Source organism: Dermacentor andersoni, chromosome 6 (genome assembly GCF_023375885.2).
Source record: "Dermacentor andersoni chromosome 6, qqDerAnde1_hic_scaffold, whole genome shotgun sequence".
NCBI classification, from domain to species: domain Eukaryota; kingdom Metazoa; phylum Arthropoda; class Arachnida; order Ixodida; family Ixodidae; genus Dermacentor; species Dermacentor andersoni.
This window is the reverse complement of record NC_092819.1, coordinates 101,826,440-101,839,011: the sequence shown is the minus strand read 5'-3', so window position 1 is coordinate 101,839,011 and position 12,572 is coordinate 101,826,440.

Here is a 12,572-nt window from a genome sequence, read left to right as displayed (position 1 = left end):
AGTTACAACACCAGCTTAAAAAAGTAGCCAATCTTCGACCATAAAGAAACTACGCGGGAACTCAGCGAGAATCGGTTCCCGACGTAACGATTTTAGCACGGAGAATCGATACCAACGGCATTGAGTGATCCTACGCCAAGCAAAATGTAATCTCAACCATGCGAGTTTATTAAGTTGTGTCCGCGACATTAGACATGCCGCAAGGAAATTCGAAACAATAGCCGACATGCACTGACCAAGTTGATCATGGAGCTAAAATCGTGCAACAGAGCTTTCAAAAGAGGTAAAACCTTGATCAATTACCCAAATGAAGCTGCTACTTGAACGCAGAAATACAGACTATGCGATGCATGCGTGGAACAGACCCGTTGAACACGTTAAAAAGCGCACTAGTCATGCGGAAGCAATGTACATGAGAGCTATGGTTGGAAGCGGCCACGCCACAGTAGTTCACCTACTGTTGTGCCACGCCATGTTCTTGTGAAACTTTATTCAAATATTTTTATTGAACCTTTTACAAATACCTAATAACTTCACGCATTTTTATTGAAAGTTCTTTTGTTGTATTATGATCAAGGGCACATGAAACTATGGCCCGGCCTTCAGTGTCGGATGACGCGGTGAATTTGAACTCGCAGGTATTGATACGCGCGCTGTAATCGACAGCGGTCTTTGCGAAATCGTTTCATGCATAAGCCTTGCAGTACACTGGTTGATTATTGTATGTTGTGGAGCATTGTTATATGACGATAACATACCGATGTAATCATTCCACTTATGGTTTTGTCGAGCAAATCGTTCAAAGCCGGAGGTAAAAAAATAGCGCACAACTTTTGCTTGTATGACTTGGAGATCGACTTTAAAAATGTACGAGCGCTTTTACGTCTCCATCAGGTCTTGCAGCAGAAGTCTTGAAGACATTTAACATAAGCTCTACAAAAGACGTCTAATTTGGAGCTTAACTTAGCACTAGCTGAGTCAAGATGAATCTGGAGCACTTGCAGCCGACTTTTGCTCCCTGGGCAATCCCGAAGATAGATCTGGTCCGGTCGTACCATGCTAGAGTATGAAGATTTACGTGTCAAAACAATCGATAAGGCAGGCCGTAGTTGGGGACTCCGAAGTAATTTGGATCACCTGGTTTTTTTTCAACCTGCGTACCATGCTACCGGTGTATCGGCGGTACCACCGTGTGGCACAGATGTTTCCTGTGGTATCGGTACCGGTGGTAAGTTAAGCGTCCTAATATTTCATACGAATGAATTCTCGGGTTTTACGTGCCAAAGCCACGATTTGATTATGAGGCACGCAGTAGTGGGGGACTCGGGATTAATTTTTGACCAACAGGGGATCTTTAACGTGACCCCAATGCACGGGGCACGGGCACCTTTGCATTTCATCTCCATCGAAATGCGACCGCCGAAGCCGGGATTTGGTCCCACGACCTCGTGCTCACCAGCGCAACACAACAGCCGCTAAGCCACCGCGGCGGGCTCGTATTCTTCCCCCGTGACAGCTAGCGCTTTGAGACGTTGGCGTTGGGACGTTCCGCCTCTGGTTTAAGACGCTGCGAGCCTGTTTGAAGAAATTATTCGGTTCAAACACCCCTTTTTCACCCCTAAATCGTTCAGGAAGGCTGTTTTTCATGGACTTCGGCTGGAGGTTGAGTCGTCGTCCAATATTTGATGCGATAGCATCAAATAGCTAATTGAGCGAGAAAGCTAGCATCTGTAGCAGCCAAACAGCACCAAAATTCCCATTGGCTGCGACGCCACGCCACGAGCGCGCCTCGTTGGAGAAGACCAGGCGAATCGGAACACCTACTGCCGTGGTAGCGCGCCAGGTGTTTCGTGAAGGGAGAGGGCATCGCCGCGACGCCACGTCCTCAGCGCGCCGTATCTCTCTCACCCGCACGGGGCTTGGCTGTTGCGCGTGCGCCTGCCGGCCTTGGTGGCCGCTAGCTGCTGCCTCCTCGATCTCTCGTGGCGCAGGACGTCAATGGTATCGCAGGCTGCTGCTGCTGCTGCTGCTTGCTGGCTCGGGTAGCACGTTCCGATACGGAGTCTGAAGCATCTACATCGTCGGCGGCCGCAACCTCGGCAGTAACGAAGCGGTGTCATAACGGTATTGATACCGGACGGCAGAGTATCGAAAATATTACTCTCAGCGCAAAACTCGAAGGACCGCTCAGCGGCGTTCAAGTGGACATAATGTTTTCGCATTCGCAACACATTAGAAGCGCTTAGGTGCAATCGGAAGCTTTTTGTTCTATCGTACCTTTAACAATCCACTTTACTGTCTCTTCAAGTGCTGGAAGGAAACTTTGAAAAAGGATCCGATACTTTTAATTATCCGCCGAGTACATAAATGCCCTCGTTAGGTGAGCTAATTTGTTGCGTTTTAAAACCTGCGTGATGATGGGGGCAGGCTTAAATTTGGACCCTCATGATTTTAGGAATTTGGACATGCCAAAATAAAGCAAACCATAAATGGACATCTGGAACTACCAAAGCAGCCCTATTGTACGTGGATGTAGAGCATATAGTGCTGTTTCACGAGCGGGATTTTTGGAAATTTTTTGCAAACGAAGTAACAACTTTTAATTTAGCTGCAAAATGACATTTTGAGTGGATCCGTTTCGTACACATATGCGTTGTACGGAACAGCGACATTTGGTATTACTTGAGGAGCTGAACTTGGTGTCGTGTTTTTTTTTTTTTTTCGTCAGTTTGAGAGCTTTGTCTTTGAAACAGTCTGAGCGCCTATGAGAAGCCTGCTTCTAAAGCTAACGGGCTGCAACATCGCGCTGCGCAACGACGGGCCCAGCGAACCGGAGCGAATGCCAGAACTAGGTCACTCTGGCCAAAACGTCGCGATGATCTGCTCCCACGTGACCACGTTCCGAGTCATGACGCAGACGCATGTAGACTTCCTGGGAAACGAAATCGAAGCAGGTTAATAGAAAATATGTCGCAGTAAATTATGCAGGGGGCTTTGAGGCTCGCCAGTTTTCTTTCTTTAGTCTTTCGAGGTCTAGTACTTCAATTTAAAGCAAAAAATGGAGTAAGGAAAATGTCGTTAGTGCTTCAGTACTAACAGTAGAACACTGTCCTGCGAATTTTCATAACACCGCATTCATTCCTTGCCGATTTTATTTCTCGTTCTAGGGCACACCTCCGCCACTGGATTCTTATCCATAAGGCACGTACAGTAAGCTGTTTCTGATCCCTTGACTTTACGTTTAACACACTTTTTTTTCTTACTTAATAATGATTGGTTCAGTTCTCAACGGTGCGCCGTTATTCTTTCCACACAGATTTACCGAAGTACTGAAGCCGCCTGCCTATATTGGTTCATGTTCCTTGTAGTCTCGTTTCGAAACCAATTTTGTCGGTGCCTCCCGCACATTGAGGGATACCCAATACATGTCTTCTGCGTGTTGCTTTATTCATAGTTATTCCAAGATCACATAAAACTTTCATGGGTGAGGCACCTCTAATATGCCTCGTGCAGTGGACAGCACTTGGAAGTCACTCCGCTACAAGGCCGATCAACGCACGGATGAACCCTAAGCAGAAAAATACATCGAAGAAAGAAACAGACAGACATGTAGGCAATAAATACTGAAATTAATGGGAAGACAGCAAGGTGCTCATATACCGAAAACCACTGACGAAGAAATCGTTGAACGATGTCAGGCGGAAACGAGCTGAAAAATAAATAAGAGGGGGGAGGGGGGGGGGGGGCTTGAGGAGATGCGTGTAAGGATTTTGTGTAAGGATTTTGTGTAAGGACTTGTGTAAGGATTTTGCACAGTGACGGAATCAGACGCGATGACATTGACTACGTCAGAGGCACCTGTGCTGGGCAGGCTGTGTTTTGAGCAGGGATGTCGTTCGACTCATTGATAAGCCGGACGTTTACACGTTGTCGAGCATTTCGTGAACTCCGAATGGTTAGCTGGTGGATGCGCAGAGCTCTGCGGTAAAGCCAACCCCCGAGGTTAGGTATGAGCAAGGAAAATGGGAAAAGCGTGTTTGCCAAGGTTTTTATGCGCTTGCGCTCATTGTCCTGCTTTAGAGATACTTCAAACTGTGCGTACAGTGGCGGCGAATACAGTCTGACGATTTAGAGAGGTAGGTTAATTATAATAGAAAAGTATGGAGGTCAGCCTAAATCGAAGTTGTGACCTGCTACTCCCAGCATTGGGTAAGACAAATTAGAGTAAAAAATGAAAGAGAGGACGAAAATAGTTGTCAGTGGACTTGAACAGCAAATTCTCCTCAAAGTCTCGAATCCAGACCGCTCTCGTGCAAGAATTTGGCGAGGGCCTTTAGAACATCACGCCGACGACAAGGGTCCGCCCAAGGTCCTGATAGGGCCTTTTCTGACAAAGATTGATTGGTAAAATTGGACAAATGTTGTACAATAATTCTCTTTGGTGATCTAGGCCAGAAACTTCTGCGCCTGAGCGTCTCTTAATTGCAGTGTCACTGGGGCATTTACTGCGCGTTCAGCAAATCAGTGTTTCCGAGAAATGTAAGGGGAAGGCTCGAAACTTCATTGCGGGCTATAGGAGACCCTTCTGAAAGCATCGGGTGCAGCAGAGATGTATGCGGAAGGCGTTCCTCCTGTATCCGTTCTGAAGATGTGTGCCCCTTTCACCACGGTAGTTTGGACGCGAACGCGTATGGAGAATCATACGCTGATACTGTCTGAAACGCGGAATTCTGGGCACCGTATCCACCATAACTGATGTACGTCATTAAAATACTTGTTTTTGAAATCTTCCGCATTGAAATTGCTTATGCATTGCCCTGCCTTAAAGATTAACAACTTTCTCGCTCTCTAACCCTCTCCCCCCTACCTATAGTTGAATGCAATTCAATTTTCCTCATACGTACGTAATCCCTTTTGATGCATTTACGGCCGTAAAATGTGAAACAAATTTTTTTTTTTTTTGCGAAGCACTTGATAACCACTTTGTCGAAAACATAAGCACGCGCGACGGTATTAAAAAAAATTACAGCCCTCGGATGCGTCTTTCTTTATTGCGTGTTCGCTATTGTAAGAATCGATTCTTGCGCTACTCAAGATACCTGCTAACCACATTGCGCCTTATTTATTTTTAGAATTCTCTCAGCGAAGGTCCAGCTGGTTTTCGAAATGTATACTTGGTGGATTCAAGCTAATTTTAGCGCTGTTCACAATGGAATCGTCGAAAAAACAAAAAAGAAACAGCAGTGATTGCGCACTAAGAATAATTTCCAGTTCTGACTGGACATTACGAGATCTAATTGCGGGAGAAATGGGGCGTTCACCGCATTTTCAACGCGGACTTTCCGTATTTATTCTCCTCGCTACTATATATATATAGCATATAAAATATGGCACGTGGCCGTGCGCTCGGACCACAGAGCGTTTCTTTTATTGCGTTCGTTGTAAACGCGTCGACAAGTATAGGTGGCCATTTTCCGTGAAGCCATATATTCTCGAGCTCTATCAAAAATAAAAGAATAATAAAAGAACATAATAATAATCATAATAAATAAGAAACTGGCGGAAGAGTTTGACTATACCGTTTAAGGCGGTCAAACGATATCTAGCACGTATCACGTCCCGCGTGGTTGCGGGCCAGGCATGTCAACGTACCAATTCCACGCTGCACGGTGTGTATATATATATATATATATATATATATATATATATATATATATATATATATATATATATATATATATATATATATATATATATATATATATATATATATATATACACGTACACACGTACACACGGAACTCGCCGCGCCTAGCATTACTATAAATTGGTCGTTACGCGCGATTAGACCACGTGTGCTATAACTGTCGGCCACAAAAGCTTACGGGACACACGGCCGGGTCATGCGAAAAAAAATGAAATCCCTGAATACCCCGGAAGCCTGCAGGCACGCAGTCAATTCGCGACGTTGTCGAGACTTTGCGACCTACAGAGTGATGCATTAAAATAGGAGCACCCTGCAGCTAGCAGGGAATAAATTCACATTTGTCGTGGAACTCAGGTATAGTCTTGCGCCCGATTGTATTCACGTAAATTATCGCCAAAAATGAACGATCGTTTCGTTTGCCCTCCTTTGTGTACGAATTCTTCTCGCGCTTAAGGTGCGTTTATCAACTGACCAACAGTGGGAGAACAAAGCAATCCTCTGTAGCCTTTATTTCGCTTCTTCCATTTTGGCACTAAGAGGGGGCCATACATCCAAGGGCAATCATCGATGAAAAAAAAGCAACAACAGAAAGTGCTAGGGAGAAAATAGAACACGCATTAATTAACGCAGTAGAATGAAGACGATGATACAATTTGTATTTACACGGGCTTCAACATTGTAATCGAAAAAAAAAATTAGGGAAAGAAAACGGGAACACATGGTGCGTTGACAGTATCTTGAGATACCAGGTGGCTGGTTAACTTTTCGCGAAATATTTTCGGTCCACGCATGAAGCTACGTTATCAAGAATAGTGTTCCACAGGGTTATTGCACCAATTTAAGCAGAGTTTTGCGTTTTCGGAGTTTATTATGAGTAACTTCGAAGGATGTTTTCTGGATTTCTGTTCTCACAAAAATCATAGTTTATCGGACCTTTCTTACACACGGCAACGAAACTGAAAACTTTTCAGCCTTCGCGGCATTATATAAACCTTTTAGTTTCGCCCGTAACTCAGAAACAGCTTTGATTTGGGGGAAAGAAGTTTAACATTTAATATAGCAGGAAGGTTTATCGTCGTTCCAGTGTACTGTATATACTTATTGCCGCAATGTTGGAATCGATCATTGAGACGCGCTCTTTCAGCTTTACGGAACGAAGCGCCAAAAACGCCCTTGAACATTACGAACGTTGCAAGCACGTTTTCGCGGCTCAATGAACTCGCCTCAATGACCGATTCCAACAGTATGACAATGAACATGTACACAACAAATAAAAATTAAAAAAAAAGGACGGTAGACCCAGTGCATGTACGTGAAATGATGGGTTGCAGTCTCGGACATGCACCATCGAGAAAACTAGGAGATCGATGGTTTCTTTGACAACGTATACGCATGATATTCTTAAAACTCTCTTGCCAGCGAGGTTTGTATAGTGTCGTGCTTCAGTAGTAAAACGGCAGAAAACTGTTCATGTATACTTGCTTAGTAATGCTGGCAGTTCCACCTTCATGTTTGTGTTGGCGAACCGAGAGCGGTATACCAGAATGACTCGGCGGTGGTATTGCAAAGTCGTGAAGAATGTTTCGCGGTATACTGGGCACGGTTCCACTCTTCTGCAACAGAAACACAATACTCTCGGAAGGTGTTAATGACTGCAGAACGCTTACTATGCCAAGCATGCGGTCGACGTCTGCGTGAATTCTACACTTTGTTCCAGCGCGGGCAGAACGACAGGAGCCACATAAACAAACACACATAGCGCGCGCGTGTGTTTGTCTAATGTGTCTCTCTGTGTCCCTGTCGTTCTGCCGGTGCTACAGCAAAGTGTGATATGCCATAGCTACAAGGCTCGTGTATATATATACCTCCTGCGTGAAAGTAGTCGCAGATGCGCTATTCCGTCGACTTAATGAACGGAGCCTCCGTGCCGACGAAAGGCGAGAGGACGGTATACGCATCATGCGAAAGAGTATAGATTCAGATTCTATGGTTGTTTAATTATTGAGAGTGGTTATCTGAAAATTTTTTATAAGAACCTCAGTTTTATGTGCAGGTTTTACGTTCGTACGTTAGTCTAATTACCGTTCTCCACCTGTTAAACAAAGTATCTCAAATTTGAGAAGAGGCAATAAAAATGAAATCGAAGTAATGCAGAAGCAAAATGAGTTATGCAAGCTTTGTTTTCGGTTTTGTTGCGGAGGCCTACATAAAAACATGCGATTGTTGCTTGTAGTCAGTCATCATTAGTGTTTTTGGTAGTCTAGTTATGCAGAAGTATTTTTTTTTTACGCTACGACCAATGATGTTCTCCTGACAATGGGCGTTATTATGTGTGCCTACGGCACACGGACCCTTTGGTAGCTTTATTTATTTATTTTTACATTCTTCCACATCTTTAGCTAATTTTGTCGGCCCCCATTTATTTAGCGTTCTCGAAAAGCTAGTCGTACAGCAGCCATTAATTCTCGCGAAGCTTGTTTGCAGCCAGGCTCTAAAAATATTCAGAGGCTATTTTTGCAGTTGTTTTAATGACAATTAATGACATTATACTCCTTTGATAGCAAGGTATTTCTTTCTTTCACTAGTCGGTACGGGCTTGGTACCTAAATCTACTGAAATAAATATTCCTGCTGCAAACACATGCATATGCGTTTGAATATTCGATATTTCGATATTCGATACTTATACTAGTCGTATTCGATTCGTATTCGGAAAAGTTCACCCACTTCTACCATTTGTCGAAACGTTGGCTCTATAGAGACATCCCTCGTTTGACCGCTGTTAATGACTGCAAATCTCTGCTTTCCTGTTGCACTTTTGTCAATTGTTTGTAGTAAGTTTAGGGATTTTTCGCCAGCAAACCCAGAAAGAAGTTCCGGCATTACTGCGCGCCCAAAGAGCATCGTACCCCCCAAATATCGTATGATGGCACGCTGGAAATACTTCAGTATTGTGTCCCATATGGTTGCCGCTTTGCCGTGACGCTAGCTTTGATAACTATGACGTGACGTCACGGACGCATCTTCCCACCGTTCTGGTCCTCCAACATGGCGACTAGGATGAAGTCAGTGTAGTACATTCGTTGCCGTGCGTAACCTGCTTCAATCTCACGGCGATGCTGTCGGAAGGCTGCTGGGGCATAACGGACGCATGCAGCTTACCATTGTGCTGTTCCTCCGACATGGCGGCTAGGCTGACGTCAGTGCAAATCGTCTCTGCCCGAAGCGTTAGCGATATTCTGAGGGAGGCCTAGTCTCCTTTGCATCAGGGGTACCCTATGCAAGGTCATTACGTCCCCTTCCCCAAGACACTGAGGCGTGCTCCCTGAAGAGCTGCAGAAAATAGCGCCTCTTCCTCTTCACAATCACTCTCTCTCTCTCTCTCTCTCTCTCTCTTGTTGCTAGTTTAGGACTACAGTAATGTTGATACTGTATGCATTGCACAACATGAAGACGCTTGTTTGGCCCTATGGGACAAGGCAAACCGGTTTGCCAACGAACCGGTTTACCTTGTCAATTTCCATATTCGCATTTTTAAAATTATCTATCTGCTATACAGTTCACACAACTTCTTTATACTCCGAAAACATTATTACAGTGGCAATTTATCGCTCATTTACGTAATACATCTCTGATAGTTTAGATTTAGAGTCTGACTTGTCATTTACACACTTCTGACATTGTACTTCTCGTATGCACTTTCTTTCATTTTGTTTTCGGCTACTAGTTGGCCTTTGTTCCCTTCTGCGCCCGATTCAAGGCCTATATGTTTGTACCCCGTAGTGGGCGAGTTTCGTAGTTGAGATTCTGCGTCATCATGCCGACGGAAACCACCTTCACGGACTGCGCTGCGTCCGGCATTAAGTTGGACGTTAGGCGCGAACAGACGACACACGCAAATAAACGATAGACGAGGTCATCACTGTTATCATTGTCATCAGCCGTTGACCGTCGTCGTCGCAGTTGTCGTCGTCATCAACATCATCACTGCCTTATTTTTCTTCTCTGTATTCACGGACAGCACATGGGCTGAACAGTACCGCAACTAGCAGAAATACCAATTGCGTACGGCAGCAACAGTAGCAGCAACAGCAGTCGAGCGCTTTGGCATCGTTCGCTCATTGCCGGCGGCACCGCACCGTGGCTGCACGTCACAGTCCTCTCGATGGCAGACCGCTGTGGATGATGAGGAAGCGATGGCTTTTGAGTCATGAGAGAAGCCTACATAGGTGGGCATGCAGCACCTTGTACCACTCCGCGGCAACGGGGAAAGGCGAAACACGGACAGGCGATCTTAAAAAAAAAAAAAAAAAGTGCCTAGGAAAGCGAGAAGGAAAAGGAAAAGGCGACGCGTGAGCGAGGGAGGCGGACCGGGCGCTCGAGGCGACAGGTCCAGCGGCGGCTTGCGCACAAACGCGGAGAGGCGCGTTGCAACGCCAGCTCTCTTCCAGGAAGTTCGTGAGACGCCATATGTGGGCGCGGTCTCACGCACAAGCGGGCCCGCGGGAGAACAGCGGAGCCTCCGCTGTGTCCGACCCGGCTTGCTTGTACGCGTGAAGCACCTCGCATGCTAGACGGACGCGACAAGCCGCGCGGTGTTCTGGGGTGGGCCTGGTGGGCGGTAGGAGTGGGGTGGCGGATCAATTTCCTGCCGGAGACTGGCGAATTTTCGTTTCGAGGAAGAAGTGAGGCCAACGCCACATGGCCTGACCGGGAGTCCTCTGTTACAATGTGCGGCTCACATCTCCTATCGTTCCAACGACTTCAAGGATGCTTCGGCGCTTTTCCAACACGAAGATCAAAGAGCGCGCGGTCTGGTTGAGGCGTATCGTATGAAAAAAAGGAGGGTCCGCGCGCGTCAGCCAGTCATCAATTTCGCTAATAGAAAGCGAAATAACTTTGTTTCAAAGAGAGTAGTCATGCGCTCTTTTTTTGTCTTTCTTTGCCAAGTACTCTGCAGCTTCACGTGTCGTCGTCGTAGTGGTCGGCGACGTCTCTGCGAGCAGAAACTGCTTTCATTTTCTAATGTGGTGCAATTTTGACTGATTGGGTCGCGGTCTGATGTCCCGGGCGTCCGAATGCAACGTTTCATGTCTTTCTTTTTTAAATTATCTTTCGCTCCTGTGGTATCTTTGGTATCCTCGCGCTTTGATTTTCTTTTTTCTATATCTCTGTGGTCCTCATGGCATGATAGCAGGACTTGAGGGCTTTCAGTTTGTATTTAAACAAATGTTTTTATACTTACTCCCTCCCCCCCCCCCCCGCCCTCCCCGAATGCATTTGTCATGTCTGCGCGCACAAACTCAACCAATCACAGCGGGACGCGCACGCCGCTTGCGTCGCGTGCGCCACTGGGTTCCTTGCGGTACCACCAGATGGCGCTCGCCGCCGCGCATCCGCGGCGCTGGCCGTGCGGGGGATAACGAAAAAAAAAAGAATCAGAAAGCTCGCCTTCGCGCATAGCGTTCACCGCAAGCGTTTCCAGGTAGAGATTGCGGTTGCATAAGCTGCAGTTGCCGGGAAGCGGCTGCTGTAGCATACGAAGCAGGCAGTGACGTCACTACACTTTCATATTAAAGGAACCCGCCTAGCAACTGATTTCACTTGTGTTCTGATAGCGCTATGAAAAGTCCACGCATAGTTAGGACTCCCGATGAGCAGCGTGAACACGACGAGTGGCGACGTCAACAGCAACGTCAACATGCACAACGGCGTCGTGCAGGATCCAGTTCAAGGCTACGTCACATTGGTCTATCGGATCAGATGATATCACAGCTTCACTGGCGAACGACCTTCACAGCGTGGATTGTAGCCCATTTTTCTCGCGAATAAGATGTTGTTGGAGTTCATTGTTCGTCCTGTGTGAATCCTTTATTTGTCCTCGCCGTTGACACTAGCTGTAACCATTCATAATGCAAAAAAGGGCAAGGCGTGCAGACACGGACACAAGAGAATAGAAGTGGACAACACGAACGGCGGTGTTCGTGTTTTCCACTTCTCTCGTGTCCGTGTCTGCACGCCTTACCCTTTTTTGCATTAAGAACCTTTACCAACTAGCTCAGCTTTCTGTCGTTCTAAGCTGTAGCCATAAACTGCAAGCCGGCCGTGCACTGCGTTTTTTGTTAACTTTTTTTACACATGTTGTACTTCATTTGACTACTCGTCTCACTAAAGCCTTGAGGCCTTGCGAGCATTTGAAATAAATGAATAAATAAATAAATAAATAAATAAATAAGTAAATAAATAAATAAATGCTGACAAGGCGCAATATACTGCTTATTTTGCTTCGGCGATCTGATGAACGCGGTTGTTCTAGTGGAAATGGTGGATGAACGTGATGATCACACGAACATGAAAAAGATATATAAAGGCTCACTGATCTTAAAATGATTGCGAGACCCTTCGTCTTGTCCATAAACAAGGTGCACAACCCAGAACTTCTTGTTTTCACACCTCGATGAAATAGACTTGCTTGCTAAGCTCTTTCTCACCCTTCTTTACTAATCAAGAAGTTTGTTTAACTTTTCTTTTTCTTGATTTAACCCATGCTCTGCACTAAAAACATGCCTTCATCCTGTAGAAAACTTATAGTAACGACAAAACACCACGGAACTGCCACATATTTGTTTATTTAATTCGTCTGTTATTTCTTATTGTCCCTCACATAAGAGAGAGAGAAAGATAAATGGAAGACAAGCAGGTTATTCATGAATGAACCCGGTTGGCTACAGTGTACTGGGGCTGGGGGAAGGAGAGGACAAGATTAAGTAGCGTGTAGGCGAACATATACCGGCTAAACACTCTGCCTTTTCAACAACTTTTGTTTCTTTCTCTCTGTGACGAGGAAGAAGAATTTATTTATGGAA